At 35.8% G+C, this 17,668-nt stretch overlaps 1 long non-coding RNA gene across 1 annotated transcript; it reads left to right on the top strand.

Moving 5' to 3' along the window:
• Positions 1-4,018: 4,018 nt before the first annotated feature.
• LOC128552805 (uncharacterized) lies at positions 4,019-7,232 on the top strand. The gene is made up of 3 exons (XR_008369171.1): positions 4,019-4,144; positions 4,845-4,948; positions 5,389-7,232. It is a non-coding gene; the product is annotated as an uncharacterized LOC128552805 (long non-coding RNA).
• The last annotated feature ends 10,436 nt before the right edge of the window (positions 7,233-17,668 follow it).

Raw genomic sequence — 17,668 nt, 5'->3', positions numbered from 1 at the left:
CTCATGGGAATTTATCAGAATGTTTGTCTTGATGACCTCTAGGTCAGCTTCGAATCTGGGTCATATGGGGTCCAAAACTAGGTCACCACGTCAAATCAAAGGTAAAGTTTGTTGTTAACAATCTAGAGGTCAAATTTATAACTTTATCTTCATGAAGCTTGGTCAGAATGTAAATCTTGATGATCTTTAGGTCAATTTGAATCTGGGTCATGGGGTGGGGGTCATAACTAGGTCACCAGGTCAAATCAAAGGAAAAGCTGCTGAACACTAGAGACCACATTCATGACCATACCTTTATGAAACTTGGTCAGAATGTTAATCTTAATGATCTTAAGGTTAAGTTCCAATCTGGGTCAGATGGGGTCAGAAACTAGGTCACCAGGTCAAATCAAAAGTAAAGCTTATTAACAATCTAGAAGCCACATTTATGACTGTATCTTCATGAAAGTTGGTCAGACTGTTAATCTTGATGATCTTTAGGCCAAGATCGAACCTGGGTCATGTGGGGTAAAAAACTAGGTCACTAGATCAAATTGAAGGAAAAAGTAGTTAACACTCTAGAGGACACATTTATAACCATATCTTAATGAAACTTGGTCAGAATTTTAATCTTGATGATCTTTAAGTCAGTAGGTCAGGTAAGCGATACGCCCTTTGTGGCCCTCTTGTTTATGGATATGACAATTAGATCTACAAGTGTTACGTAGCTTGAAGGTTCAATGATACCTTTCTATAAAGCCTTGTATACCTTGCGTGGTTGGAAATTTCGTCGATAATAATTGTCTTAAAAAACAAAAAACGCTGTTAACATTTGAACGCAGTTCAAATATTCTATATTCTACTTTTTAAAACAAATCCAATATCACCTTATTGCACTTTACAATGTATGCAAGTACAGCGATACTTCAAAGAGATAGAGTCAGAGCGCGCGCTTTGTGTGATGTCAAGATAAAGAAAAAAAGTTTCACGACAAGGTGAATAAATAATTTACAGTGGATGAGGTGGGATTAACCTGTCAGGGTTACTCCAAAAATAGCTTCATCTTCACAGTTTTTGTGACGTAAACGTGCAACTCTATTGATTTGAAAAAAATTAAAATGGCAATTTGATCTGCAAACAGTAGTATTTCATAGTCAAACAGATTTAGGGATTTCTTCTCATTTTTAGCTCACCTGAGCACGAAGTGCTCAAAGGTGAGCTTTTGTGATCGCCCTGTGTCCATAGTCCGTCGTCAGTCGTCCGTCGTCATCGTCAACAATTTGACTGTTAACACACTAGAGGTCACAAATTTGAGCCAATCTTAATGAAACTTTGTCAGAATGTTACACTCAATGAAATCTTGGATGAGTTCGATATCGGGTCACCTGGGGTCAAAAACTAGGTCACCAGGTCAAATCAAAGGAAAAGCTTGTTAACACTCTAGAGGTCACAATTTTGGCCTAATCTTAATGAAACTTAATCAGAATGTTACTCTCAATAAAATCTTGGATGAGCTTGATATTGGGTTATCTGGGGTCAAAAACTAGGTCACTGGGTCAAATTAAAGGAAAAGCTTGTTAACACTTTAGAGGTCACAATTTTAGCCCAATCTTAATGAAACTTGGTCAGAATGTTACCCTCAATAAAATCTTGGACAAGCTGATATTAGGTTACCTGCGGTTAAAAACTAGGTCACCAGGTCAAATCAAATGAAAAGCTTGTTAACACTTTAGAGGTCACAATTTTGGCCCAATCGTAATGAAATTTGGTCAGAATGTTACCCTCAATGAAATCTTGGACAAGCTGATATTAGGTTATCTGGGGTTAAAAACTAGGTCACTGGGTCAAATCAAATGAAAAACTTGTTAACACTCTAGAGGTCACAATTTTGGCCCAATCTAATGAAACTTGGTCAGAATCTTACCCTTAAAATTTTTTGGATGAGTTCAATATTTGGTCATCTGGGGTAAAAAACTAGGTCACCAGGTCAAATCAAAGGAAAAGCTTGTTAACACTGTAGAGGCCACATTTATAACTTTATCTTCATGAGACTTGGTCAGAATGTTACTCATGATGATTTCAAAGTCCAGTTGGAATCTGGGTCATGTAGGGTCAAAAACTAGGTCACCAGGTCAGATCAAAGGAAAAGCTAGTTAACACTCCAGAGGCCACATTTATGACCATAATTTAATGAAACTTGGTCAGAATGTTAATCTTGATGATATATAGGTCTTGTTCAATCTGGGTCAGGTGGGGTCAAAAACTAGGTCACCAGGTCAAATCAAGGGAAAAGCTAGTTAACACTCTAGAGGCCACATATATGACCATATTTTAATGAAACTTGGTTAGAATGTTAATTTTGTTAATCTTTAAGTCAGGTTCAAATCTGGGTCATGTCAGGTCAAAAACTAGGTCACCAGGTCAAATCAAAGGAAGAACTTGTTAACACCCTAGAGATCACATTTATGACTGTATCTTCGTGAAACTTTGTCAGAATGTTAATCTTGATGATCTTTTAGTCAACTTCGAATCTGGGTCATGTGGGATCAAAAAATAGGTAGGTCACCAGGACAAATCAAAGGAAAAGCTTGTTAACACTCTAGAGGCCGCAATTATGACTGTATCTTCATGAAACTTAGTCAGAATGTTAATCTTGATGATCTTTAGGTCAGTTTCGAATCTGGGTCATGTGAGGTCTAAAGCTAGGTCACCAGGTCAAATCAGAGAAATGCTAGTTAACTCTTTAGAGGCCAAATTTATGACCATATCTTAATGAAACTTGGTTAGAATGTTAATCCTTGTGATCTTTAGGTCAGTAGGTCAGGTGAGCGATATAGGGCCTTCTTGGCCCTCTTGTTTATACATTAAAAACTTTGAAAATCAATAATAGCTAGAGCCTTGATATTTGGCATGTGATATCATAGTTGTACTGTCTATAGCAATTGTTCAAATTATTGCCCTAGGTTAAAAAATGTGTGTGACATGTAATTTATGATGATTATAGTCATTGTAATAAGGATAACCAGCATTTGAAAAGAATATGTTAGTTTTCTCCCTTTAATAAAAAAAACCCCCAAACTTTATACCCTAACATCTTTGTCTTAGTGAATTTCGTATCTTTGCCTTTGATTTCACAAGACTTGTTTAGTTTATCAAAAGAAAATCTTGCCTAAAATTAATACTTTGTATAGGATATGTGACTCTTATACTGTTCACAATTTGAAGACTTTGAAAAACAGCCACAAGTTTATGGTAGTAATATATTAGCAAACTGGGTTATTTCCCATCTATAGATTTACTACTGTCGATGTGTTATCCTTCATAGAATATATGCAATATATGGTAACTAAAATTTGATGTTATTACAGTCGAACTTCGTTAACTCGAACTCGACGGGACCAGTAAAATTTGTTTGAGTGATCAAACAAAATTCATTATACAAGGATTTTTCTGGGACCTGACGACGAGTTCAAGAGAAGGGTGGTGTACAAATTATCCGGAATCGAGTTAAAGAAGTTTGACTGTAATATGTACATATAACTTCTGAAAATAAAGGGGTTGCCCTTTTTGGGGCCTGAAAAAAAATCTATAAGTTTACTTCCCTTGCTATTACACATTCGCGTGGAAATGAAAACGGTTTAAGACACAATATCATGCCTTTTTGCACAACAAAAACATTTAGGATTTATTCATGTGTTTGATTCACCCTTTAAAACCTGCTTCATATGATTTTTTTTCAGCTTACTTATGGTAAAACCTTTAACAAGCTTTTTATAACAAGCCAATTATAAAATTAAATACCAGTAAGTATTTTATAGTGCAGATAATACAGTTTTGCTTGTATCAAAATGTCACAATAGAAGTAGGCCGGTTATAATGAAACATATGGTCAAACTAAATCCAACATGAGATATTTAGCATGGAATGAGTATAGATACACAAGATAACACACAGAAAAAAAGTCCTCAAAAATACCACTACAGGATACTGAGATATCACATCATATTTATTGGGGGAAAAAGTATTTTCCAGTGTCCGTTATCATGCACCGTGTGCTATTTTTTCTTTACTTCCGGTAAGAAGTAACTATCGCAGTTCGCTGTCAAATTGTTTGGAACACACTCTGTTCGAAGAATACTGGTTATTGTCAAGTGAATCGTGTATGGTAAGTAAAAATATTTATTGACTGAAGTCTGTCAAATGTCTGTTACTACGTGAATGCAATATTAAATTATATAGTTATCAAGGCTGTTTGATTTTTATGGGTTTCCGCGAAGTTCACTACGACAAAGTGTTTTATTCAAAACATGTACTAATACACAGACCAGTATGAAATGTAAGTGTTAGCGGTACTCAGTATTAGAATTGTCAACGGTAGAATAATCTGAAAAAGGTCTAGTAAAGTTAAATCAGGCACATGGGTTATGCATGGAAAATAGATATACGGAAGCGTGTTTGTGTCGTAGAAAAAGATGTTTAAAATTATTAATTTTGTAGAAACGAAATTAAATGCATCTATTTTGTATATCTAAGTAGTAGAAGTATATTTCTTTCAAAAATACTATTTTATATGTCATTGTTATAGGATCAATTTTGTTATATTCAGATCAGAATTTATGATTGCGTTATGCTGTCTGTGGCATAAGCGCTACTAGAAGAAACAAGTTTTTTACTGTTCAAAGTGTGCTATACTATTTGTCTGGTGTTTACTGGATTTCATCATAAAGTAAAACCCTTGCTATTTGGATTTGTAACATTTGATTTTTACAAAATTGTTTTAAATACTTCAATACCAATGCATATAATTTTCTTGTGAAAATTTGTTGATACACCTTACAGTTTAACACTAATCTTTCCATTTTCAGTGCTGAGGAGAATTATGTTATTTGCGACATGAAAGACGAACGTAAAATAGCAACATTGGGTGAAAAGATGTGTAGATAGTTAATTTCTTCAGCCAGGAATAAAGGTACACTAATATTATATTCATGCATTTCTGTAGTTTATGCTATTTCCTGGCTTATCTATAGCGTTGTGTATTTATTTAAACATTGAGAAGAATGGAAGCAGAAGAATGCAATCGCGTGATACTTATTACCAATTTAATTTCAATATTCAATTCTGTAGTGTATCTGTATTGAAAGAAAGGTATTTTCAAATCGCCATCTGGTGTTTCACTGTATTATTGTATCAAAACATTACACAATACTTGTGTGTCATTGTATCTCCTCCTTTGAAACCTAAACATCTTTGATATTTGTACATAAAAGAATGAATTATAAAAAGGGACCATAATGAGTCTATTTGTGTCAACCTTTTTATAAATATAGATTTTATATTACTCGCCTATTAATCTTAATGTGAAATCAGTTGACCTTTATGTTTATTACTCTTTTTATAAAATTGCAGGAGAACAAATGTATGTTAGACCTGAGAAAGTTGTGTGCTATGAGTGTAGAAAAATTACTGCCTCCCGAATCTACTTGGAGATGCAAACGGTACCTCTATAACGTAGCGAAACGGACACATTCATCTGACTTCTTTTCATTTCAAATGCCTGTTCTGTGGTACAGATGCCAAACAAAATGACAAAAAGGCATATCATGACTTCCAAATTTCAGTCGAATATAAAGAAAAATTGGGAGCGAAGTCTTCTGTTGACTCTAATCCGTATATGATCTAACAGCAGTTGGTGCAAGATATCATCAAAAGTGTAGCACGCATTTCAGAACAGGATGTCAAGTTCCGACTCAACATCAAACACCTCAGAATACTGTAAAACATAGTAAAGGTAGACCAACAAAAGAATCATCTAAAGAGGCATGTTTGAAAACCATGCATTATTTTGAAAACACTGAAAGTGAGCAAATAGCTTAAATTATTAAATGATCCCATGCAGCTTTGTAAATAAACACTCTTAACATGATGACATTGAAACAGCTGGTAGTATATCATTCATAATTATGTTTGTTCAAAGGTAAAACAAATGAAACATTAAACACATTGAGGTACAAAACATTCATTACGAAGGCAACAAGCACATCGGTAGTAAAGATACAGAGCTTAACTCCTACAGAGGCAACTGCAAAGTTTCATAATTTTAGAGAGCACTGCCATTAAAGTAGAGACATGGATTGGAAAGGAAACGAACCCTCTTGACTTGGGATTGTACAGACGTGGTGATAAACTTGTTCCTTGGCACAGAGGTTGCTCTACTGGGATGGCTGTAGATGTCATGACATTAACACTTAACTGACTTTCATAAGCTTGAGAGAGCAATGAAAAGTTTTTCGAACTCCTGAATTACAGTTAACATGTTTTAAAGAAACATGTCTTATTACTAAGGACAACATACTAACTTTATAATAGAGCATATTTTTACAGTATATCGCATCGCAGATTTTTGTTCTCACATTTTTGTACATTACGGCTTTGTGTACATTTGCTGTTAGCTGAACATTGTAGTTTAGTATCGATTTTAAAACAGTTTTAACATTTTACTGTAGTGACCTGTTCTATATATACTATAGTACAGTCACTGTTGATCTGGGATTCTTTTCCTTAAAGTTTTTTAATATACTGTTGTTATTATAATATTTATTACATTTAGTGCGAGTTTCAAGGAAATAGTTTTAAATTAAAGATATTGCATGCACGTTTTATTGAAGGGTGGACCCGCCCGCTTAGCTCATTGGGAAGAGCACCGATCTACGGATCGCGGGGTCGTGAATTGGATCCTTGGGCGGGCCGTATGTTCTCCATGACAATTTGATAAAAGACATTGTGTCTGAAATCATTCATCCTCCACCTCTGATTCATGTAGGGAAGTTGGTAGTTACTTGCGAATAACAGGTTTGTACAGGTACAGAATCAACACTGGTTAGGTCAATTGCCTGCCGATACATAACGGAAATACTGTTTAAAAACGGCGTTAAATCCAACACAAATAAAATTGATGGGTGGGGTAAATCTATAGTGTAAATGTCACAACAAAGCTTAGTATCAGCTTTAATTTATGTGATATTTCATATAATCAATGCCTCTGATTGAAGAAATAAACCAACGTATAGGTTTAAACTAATGTATGTTACCTAATGAATGAAACTCTTGATTCGTCTGAATCATTGAATTGCAAAGAGGGTGCCCTTTATAATCTCATTTTTTAAAATTTTCCCATGGGATTTTTTTGAGGACTTTTTTTCTAAAATGCTCTAATGTTTAAAGATTATAAAACAATAAAAACATTTCATGTTGTAATTTGTTAAACCTTTTGACAAAATATGTGGTAATATGACCGGCCTGAAGCACTTTTGTAGTACAGAACAGGTTTGATTAGTAAAGGTGCAGTTATTGTACCCCTCCCCCCCCCCCCCCCCCCCCCCCCCCCCCCCGACAACAAAGTTGTAAGGGGGGTATACTGTTTTCAGGTTGTCTGTCTGCCGTCTGTCCATCCCTCCGTCTGTCTGTCCGTAGACACAATCTTGTGCGCACCATCTCTACTCATCCCCTTGACACAATTTAATGAAACTTCACACAAGTGATCAGTAACAACAGTAGTTGTGCATGGGGCATGTTAGGTTCTTTCAGAAAAAAATTGCAGAGTTATGGGACTTTGTTTTTTGTTACTATACTATATACATAGACACAATCTTGTACACACCATCTCTCCTCATCCACTTGACACAATTTAATGAAACTTCACACAAGTGATCAGTAACAACAGTAGTTGTGCATGGGGCATGTTAGGTTCTTTCAGAAAAAAAAACTGCAGAGTTATGGGACTTTGTTTTTTGTTACTATACTATATACATAAACGCAATCTTGTGCGCACCATCTCTCCTCATCCACTTGACACAATTTAATGAAACTTCACACAAGTGATCAGAAACAACAGTAGTTGTGCATGGGGCATGTTAGGTTCTTTCAGAAAAAAATTGCAGAGTTACGGGACTTTGTTTTTTGTTACTAAACTACATGTATATACATAGACACAATCTTGTGCGCATCATTTCTCCTCAGCCCCTTGACACAATTTAATGAAACTTCACACAAGTGATCAGTAACAACAGCAGTTATGCATGGAGCATGTTAGGTTCTTTCAACGACAAAAATTGCAGAGTTATGGGACTTTCTTTCTTGTTAACATACTATGTACATACAGTCTGCATATTGTCACCTTAGTGCAAAAAGTGAATAAGTCCTTCTTTAAGTCAATGCACTTATCCACTTCTTGCGTTGAGGTGACGATATGCAGTCTTGTGCCTGCCTAATCTTCCGAACCCTTGCACACAATTTAATGATACTTCACACAAGTGATCAGTACCAACCTTAGTTGTGCATGGTGCATGTTACGTTCTTTTAGATTAATATTCTGCATAGTTATGGGACTTTGTTTCTTGCTACTATACTGTATACATACTGTCTATATACATACAGTCCACATAATTATGCAATCTTGTGTGCGTCAATTGCAATGTACTGTGTCAGTGCATGCGGGGGGGGGGGGGGGTACATTCATCACCTATAGTGATAGCTCTAGTATTGATCTCTATTCCCTATGCCAAGACAGTGTGTGTCATGCACAATTCCAAGACCTTAACTTGGAGGTCAAAGATTAACAGTATGAGTAGGGTTTGTTACATGTCCACTTCACAACTCTGCCGTCCAACAAAGTATTTTAATATTACTTTGCACAAAATTTCCCATAACAAGATGAGATATCTTACACAAGACCTAGACCGCTAGCTCAGAGGTCAGAGTAACACTTTAAGGTCAAATATTTTCGGTGTTTGTTGTCTGGTCATCAGAATTTACCTGACCTTTGCTAAATTAAAAACTGTTTTTCTGTCATGCCCACTGATTTTCTTTGACACCTATTTTGCAGAGGTTACTAATACATTGAATTTGCAGAAATGTATGCCTTGATGAGTCAGAATGTCAACAAATAACAGGTTCAATGTTTTTTGCCCTTAGAGCATTGAATGTCTGATATTTTGCTGCTACAGCTAAAATGTAGTTGCTTTAAATGGCAACAGAAAAGGATATACAATATTGTACCTGTATATACTAAGATGATCTATTAGTTACGTATACATGTGCATATCTGTAATACCTTCCAGTAAAAAGTAGACATAAGTTGACAGCATCCTTTTAGTTTAGGCCTGAGCTGAACATCCGAACTTAAGCAAAACATTAAATCTCCAGGGACCTTTCGAAGTTGTAGATGCTATGTTATATTTTACATGTTTATGAATCAATATCTTTGGGTCTAAAACGTTTGTGTGATTCACAATTAATCAGTTGTTTACTTTTTGATGTTTAGATAAAGACTGGTCCCCAGATTCTATCGTCAACTGAAAAACAAATGGAGGTTGATTCATAATGTCCAGAAAAAAGTTTACATAACATTGGACTACAACACAGAAGGAATTCTGGTTTATACCTTTTATCATGAAAACAGAATCTGATAAACATTATGAATGAAAAAGGAAATTTATTTTTTGAGAAAATGAATGTAAATAATCCTTTTGAAGCTGGTTCTAAAATTATCTTGTTTATTTGTTTTGCCCTCTCTTTTCTTGCAGCATTATAGAGTCATAATAACAGTAACAGGAAATAAGAAATTGAAAAACCTTCAAATTGTAACAATATGGCTGATAGAGAAAATGATTGTAATGAAGTGGAGAGTGATGTTGAAGATGATGAAGAGGTTGATTCTGACAAAAATACCTCACATTCTCTGGAAACATCCGCAGTTAGTAAAAACAACTCTGAACCAGAGGATACAGAAGAATGTCATTTCAATGAGCACATGAAGGAAAACGAAGTTGCAAGTAAAAAAGGAAGGGATGTTTCATTAGTGCCAGCAGGCACGGACGCTGCTGCATTACTGGTGGATGTAAGGAAAGCGGAGTCAGCATTGTCATATGCAGAAAATATACCTTTTGATGATGACCAGCCAAAAGACTTCAGGAATACATTGGAGAGAATTGGAAATGTTGAAGGAAAAAGAATTGCAATGGTTAAGAGACAAAATGACAGTTTGTTCAGTTCTGAATCTGAAGAGGAAGCTGCTCAAACTTTGGGTTACAGACATTTACCTGTTAATGGTACAAATGATAGAGTTGATGAACAGGAAGTCACATTTGAGAACGAAATGTCTGAAATGAAAACGTCAAGAAATGACACAGAGAGACACATTGAAAATGATTTTGACTTGGTGGGAAATAATAGTAATTTGGAAAATGAAGGACAAGATAAAAGTCATGATGTGGAACTAGTGCCAGAAGAATCGTCAGAAACTGAAGAAGGTCCAAGGTTTGAAGAACTCAAGTGTGTAGAAAGTGGAACAGTAGGAAACAAAACATTACCATTTGGAAAAGAGAAAGAAAATGAAGATGCTAATTATAAAGATACGAAACAAGCCAAAATTAAATTTAAAGTGAGAATAAGGCTTATGTTAGCACTGTTCTTTGCAGTAATTAACCAGACTCTGGAGAAAGATTCATTAGTTTTACATTATGTCACTGAACACATTCAGTCAGTGAGAATATTTATTGACTTATGGGCTGTAAGATTTGGGGTTATTCCTATTCCAGAAGCAGCAGGGAATGAAGCTTACCGTTTGAGTACTTTTGGCCAACATGCTGGTTTGAGTTTAGGTGTTTCAATTATGTTATCAAGAGAGGGGTTCTTTTGTGATATGAGACAAGTATTATGTGGTTTTTGTGGGCGTATGTGCAATAGACAAATTTTAGTTTCTGGTCAAAGGCTTGTTAACTTCTTAAACAATCACAGAGCAATCTGCTTCAGGAATGGCAACATTCCCATGGAACAGTATGGTGGGGATATTCAAGCATTATTAGTGAATTCTGAAGTTGTCATTCCTACTCCATCAGGGCTTCCATATAAAGTAACTGGAACAATATGTTTTCAACGTGATCGTGCTCATTTGTTGCAGAATATGCCTTTATACTGTTCAGGAGGCAGATATACCCAAAATGAGCCATTATTATTGCCAAACCTACCAGGAGTAAGAGACCAGGGAAGGGCTTGGAATTGGTTCTCGAGAGTTTCTTTGCACGCCTTAAGACCATTCCTTCCAGCTTTGTCACGCACTGTTTACATTGACCTTGGAAACCAGCCCTCTCGAGGAGTTTATGGGTCCATTGAACTACCATCCCATTCTGATTTGTCAGTTATTAGCAGTGAACAAATGGAACTAAGGGCAGCAGACTTAACAGGACCAGTGGTAAGAATTTTGTTTTTGCATTACTTAATAATAGCTCACCTAATCACGAAGTGCTTGGGATGGATTAGCTATTGTGATCGCTCACCATCCTTCGTCTGTCTGTCCGTCATCCGTTCAACCACACTGTCCATCAGTTGATATATCTGTAATTAATGAATTAAACTTGAATTGCTTGAGGGATCTTCTTAATTCCTTTTTGATAAGATAAGAGATAAAAATAGAAAATCTTTATACAACTCCTCTGGAACCATTTGATAGATCTTCAGCAAACTTGATCTGTAGTATCCTTGTGTAGTCATTCTTCTAGTTTATTCAAATGATTCCAGTTGGTTCCTTTTAGGGTTTGCCAGACAACTTCTTCTAAAGAACCACCTTGGTCTTGGTCTGTAGCATCCTCGTAAGGTCCTCCCCCAAATTCCTTCAGATAATTCTATTTTGCTCTTATTAAGGTTCATTAGAGCTTAAAATAGAAAACAGAGCCTGAAGTAGAAACATTTTACCTGACTTTGTATGAAGCACATGATGGATGTTCACCAAACTTGGTCAGTAGCATCCCTTAAAGGTCCTTTCTAAAATTTGTTGAAATCGTTCTGTTTCTTTTAAACAGCTAGCAGAGCTAAAAATAGAAAGAACACTTCAAACAACTTCTCCTTAAGAACCTCTTGACAGATCTTCATCAACATTGCCATGTTTGTTTAATTGTTTTGCACATGTCGGTCGGAAGGTCTTTCTGTCTTTCGATTGGCCAGTAGACATTACGTTTCCGGCTAATAACTAGAGAATATTTAGGTTTATGTTGGTCTAACTTCATAGGATGGTGGCCTGTGATCCATAGATAACCACTAATGTCTTGGGAGTCAGAATGTCAAAGGTCAAGGCTACAGTGACCTTGAGACTGAAAGCGGTTACCACTGTATAAGTAAACACACAGAGACTTTATAGGGTGGTTGTCTGTTGTCAGTAGATAACCCCTACTATTTTTGGATGAAAGGTCTTGGTCAAATTGACATGGACACTAAACTGCCAACTGCCATCAATCTTAATAGCATGATTATCTATGCTCAGCAGATGACTCCTATTGCTTTTAAGATCATTATTTCAAAGATCATGGTCACAACTTGAACCTGAAAATTACACGCCTATTTACCTGTGACAGGCTATAACAGAGCACGTGTTTTGCAAACAATGCTTTTTAAGTTCAAGCAAATTGACATGGATTCTTATTCAAGATCATTAATTCTGATCTTCCAGGATGGAGTTTTAAAGCGGTAGGGGAAAAGTATATTATATGGATGGGATAGTGGGAGGTAAATGGAGCCAAATGTTTGATCAGTAATACATTAATGATGGCCTTAAAAAGCTATACTGAATGAAAAATAATTGGATGGTCCAGCATCCATCATCAGCCCAGTGTTATGAAACTTCGTCAGAATGTTTGCCTCAGTAAAACCTCAGGTGGTTCTGATACTGGTTTGTCTGTGTTTAAAATAGGTCACAAGATAAAAATTCCAGTATCTGTTAATTCAAGCAGTTGATTGGTTTAGCTGCAACATTCATACTTCAGTATTATTTTTAAATTCTTATGCATAATCTAAGAGTTGTATCAGTGCTGAAACCAGATGCAGTAATATTTTTCTTATTTCTATGCAAATCATGCAAGTGTGAGTTTTAATGCCCCCCAACCCCCTTTGAAGAAAATGAGACATAATTATTGTTTTGCTCATTGTCTGCGGGTCTGTCGGTAGACCATTTTGTTTCCAATCAATAACTAGAGAATGCTGGGTCTGTCAATAATCAAACATTATTGCGTAACTGCCTGTGGCCAGTAGATGACCTTTATTGTTTTAAGGGTCAGTAGGTCAAGGGTCATAGTCACATTGACATCTGGACTGAAACAGTTTCCTCTCCATATCTAAAGAACACTTTGACCTACAGTCGTCTTACTTTATAGAATGGATGCCTGTGGTCAGTAGATGACCCCTATTGTTTTGAGTGTCAGTAGGTCATTCAACTGATGAATTTTCAACCGATTTCTTTACTTTTCTTTAATTTTCGGTTGCATTCTATACATAGAGCGTGATGTCACACATTCCGTCAGTGCGACAGTATGAAAGCGCTACCGTAGTGTACACAATGTTTCAGTTGTACACAAGCAGGAGGTGATTTCGAATATAGAAAAAGGCTAATTTTATGTCTGCGATATTGTTATCATCGTATGACATATATGGAATAAGTGTGAATAATAAAAATGTCATCTATAGAAATTCACATCATGGTTTGAATATCATGTAATATGCTTACTTTTTCTTTCATATTTCGGTTGGTAAGACTGGAACTAATTATTGACAATATTAGGAGTCTCTTTCTCTCTCTGCCTCTAAAAACTTGAGATACTGCTAAATACCTGAGCGTCACACTAAGTAAATATCTCATTTGGTCAGAACATATTGATAACACCACATCAAAAGCAAATAATTCACTTAGGTTCATCAGAAGGAATGTAAAAAATAAAACAAATCAAAAACAACAAAAAACAGGAAAGTAAAAGAAAGGGCTTACAACACAATGTCCGCCCATAGCTTAAATACTGCTCCTCTATAAAAATGGGACTAAAATTTATGTGTCTTCACTTGGTGACGGCAGTGTTCCACAAGATTGGAGGACGGCTATCGTCCCTGTATACAAAAAGGGCCAGCGAAGCAAAGCCAGCAATCACAAACCTATTCTCTTACTTGCATTGCTTCCAACTGATGGAGCATGTTTTAGTATCAAATATCATTAATCATCTAGATAATAAAATTTGCTTTATTCCTTAAAACATGGCTTCCGCTCAAAGCACAGTTGTGAATCTCAGTTATTAAATTTTAGTCAAGAATTTTTGATGACCTTGAAGCTAGTAAATAGACAGACCTAATAATTATGGACTTTAGCAAAGAGTTTGACAAAGTCGATCACAATCGTTTGGTCTACAAGCTATTTCATTTAGGTAGAAAACATCCCTGTGGATTAAATTTTTTCTTTAAATACTAACACAATAGGTCTTCAATCAGATATACCACATGTGGTATCAGGGGTACCCCAAGGGTATGTCCTTAGGCCTTGCCTTTTCTTAACATATCACTCACCTGCCAGACATACTTAAAAGCACTGTAAGACTTGTTGTTGATGATAAAGTAGTTTATCTCACTATAAATATCATGCATGATTGTGAGGCTGTCTAGCAGTACCTCCATAAATTAGAACTTTGGAAAAAGACCCGGTCAATAGAGTTTAATTCTGATAATGCGAAGTGATTAGGGTATATAAAAAAGATATAATAAAACATTGCTTTTCGCTATAAGCTATATATCCATGAATTTAAGCTATAAGATACTTAAAAAGCAAACCAGCAGTGTGAGATCACAAACAAGGCAAACAAGACCCTAAAATACATGAAAAGAAATGATCAAACAAATATTAAATGTAAAAATTAAGAAACTCCGTATAAAACATATGTTCATCCATAATTGGAATATTGCTCAACTGTTTGGCATCCATGGCAACAACCTCTAACATAAGAAATGGAAAGAGTCTGTCGCCAGATATGTTCAAATCAACTATGACTGTAGATGAAGCATCACAGAAATGTTAATTGTACTTAAATGGCAAACGTTAGAAACAAGGAGAAATTTCACACTCTTAATTTTTATACGCCTGTTTGAAAAACGGGACGTTACTATAATGGAAACGCCCCTGGCGGGCTGATGGGCAGGCGGGCGGCGTCCACAGACTTTGTCTGGAGCATATTTTCTTCATACATGGAGGGATTCAATAAAACTTGGCACAGTTGTTCACCTTCATGAGATGGAGTGTCATGCGCAAGAACCAGGTCACTAGGTCTAAGGTCAAGGTCACACTTAGAGATCAAAGGTCAAATTCAAGAATGACTTTGTCCGGAGCATATCTTCTTCATGCATGGAGGGATTTTGATGAAACTTGGCACAGTTGTTCACCATCATGAGACGGAGTGTCATGCACAAGAACCAGGTCCCTGAGTCTAAGGTCAAGGTCACACTTAGAGGTCAAAGGATACAAGAATGAAAACTTTGTCTGGAGCATTTCTTCTTCATTCATGGAGGGATTTTGATATAACTTGGCATAAATGTTCACCACCACAAGACGGAGTGTCATTTAGAAAAACAAAAGAATTACAATAATTACTAAACAAACACAAAATTAAAATTCCATTTGCAAATACAGGTGCTAGAGTAAAAAAAAATGCTGTGACGGGCGTATTTTGTGACATTCTGGCACTCTTGTTTTATATAAAATCCATCATTCCATTGGTTTTTTTTGTTGTTGATCACCAGTACTGGCTAGACTCTAAGGACCTTCACTTTTATATTCCCTCCTCTTGAACCCATTATCACAAGAACTCATTTTTTCCAAGAACCATTAGGTTCTGGAACAATTTTTAACCTACCACATCATGTTAAATCTAGTGCTACTCTAAATAAGTTCAGGAATGGCCTAGATTACTGATGTTCAAACCTGAAATATATGTTTTATCATCTTTTAACCTGTAAATTGTAATATAATAGTACTGACTTTAATATTGCACACTAATTTGTGTTTTCAATAAAGGTTTAATCATCAAGTGTTGACCAGAAAGTCACCTCCCAGTCACAGTCAGTCATTGACTGTGGGGACTATGTAGTTCTGGCTACCATAACTTAACTGATGCTGTTTTTATTTTCTGATGTTCGCTTACATTCACTTATGACGAAACCCCATTTGTAAAACTAACCAGTATCAAACCGCAACATCTCGCACTCTCTTGTGAAAAACTCATGATACAAGTTCTCAGAAAATGTCAATAAATAACAATTCTATACCGCCTATTGGTTTTTCAAAATAAAGAGTACCCTGATCAGGTGACAACTGCCATGATGGACAAAATATTGCAGATAGGGGTACAAATTATGTGTTAAAATTATGTTGCATGGATTATTTATGCCAAATCAAAAGGAAAATTGATTAGAAATATTGTAAAGTAAAAGGTGAGTCCATTGCATTTGATGAAATTATAGCTTGACAGACTTCTGGCACGATTCCTTGTTAGGTTTCAGTACGTTCGGGATTTGTTTGAGCTCAGAGATCCGTAACAGCATATAAACATCTCTGAGCTGATTTTTTTAGCTAGGGGTGACTGTGCAGATGTAGACAAATTAATTGTTTGTACGGGACTGTAAAACGAGCCACGCTAAATGATTGTTCGTACGGGACTGTACAAAGAGCCACGCTAATCTGTTTTAAGAAACAAAACAACAACATGTCTAGCACATTCGTATGGCATTTTCTGGTAATCTGCCTTTTCTTTTATTGAACAACAATCTTAATTTGATAACATGAATGTATTGTTTGTAGAAATAGCATAGAAAAGCAAAATATTTGTAAATTTCCGAATTTATCCGCCGTCTTTACACAAAATCCTATCACGGCCAATCAGCCATTGTTGTTTTCGACAGATTTAAATTTTTGTCATGTGACACTGTCTTCGTTGGTTTACGGAATTTGGGGAAGCCTGGCGAGTTAATTAGTGACCAACTGGTCATTAAATATTTTATGGTTTTATATCCATTCCTATCAACAATATCTGGCCATCCAAGTCTAACTAAAGGGCGAATTTGTTCATTAGACTGTTTTCTACAAATCTACAAAGTTATTTGCTTTATTTGAACGGTGATTTTAAACAGGATTATAACTTTAAGTGAAATATGTTGATAAGCTACTGTCAGATGGGAAAAGAAAAGATCTGCTGCCTATTTGTATTCATAAAAGTATTGGACAGATGTTAAGAAATAATAAAAGTCAAAGAAAACAATTTTAGGACTTTTAGATGCATGACTGTTTTATTCTTTTTTGCAGGTTACATTTTCCATTCCATTGAAATACCTTGGCAAGGATGGTTTACTTTCTATAATGAAGTTATTTCTCTTGAGTGGGGAAGGTTTATACTATTGGACACTGTACAAATTTATGTACTTTTTAAGCCAGGTAACCTCAAGGGCATGCATCATTAATAGATAATTATAATTACATGCACCTTGCTCTGTGGCAGAGAGAAATCAGCATGATAATAGGCATGATTAGATAATGATCTGTAGATTGCTTATGATAAAGAAAAGACATTTTATTTATATTAGTTTGCAATAGAGAATTCTTTGTTTTATATTGATAAGTAAAAGTAGATAAGCATTTTTATACGCCCGTTTGAAAAACGGGACGTATTATGGGAACACCCCTGGTGGGCGGATGGGCGGGCGGCGTCCACAGACTTTTCTGGAGCATATCTTCTTCCTGCTTGGAGGGATTTTGATGAAACTTGGCACAGTTGTTCACCATCATGAGACGGAGTGTCATGTGCGAGAACCAGGTTCCTAGGTCCAAGGTCAAGGT

This window comes from Mercenaria mercenaria, unplaced genomic scaffold (genome assembly GCF_021730395.1).
Source record: "Mercenaria mercenaria strain notata unplaced genomic scaffold, MADL_Memer_1 contig_3173, whole genome shotgun sequence".
NCBI classification, from domain to species: Eukaryota; Metazoa; Mollusca; class Bivalvia; order Venerida; family Veneridae; genus Mercenaria; species Mercenaria mercenaria.
Note: the sequence above shows the minus strand (reverse complement) of the source record. Positions and strands in the feature narration are given on the sequence as shown.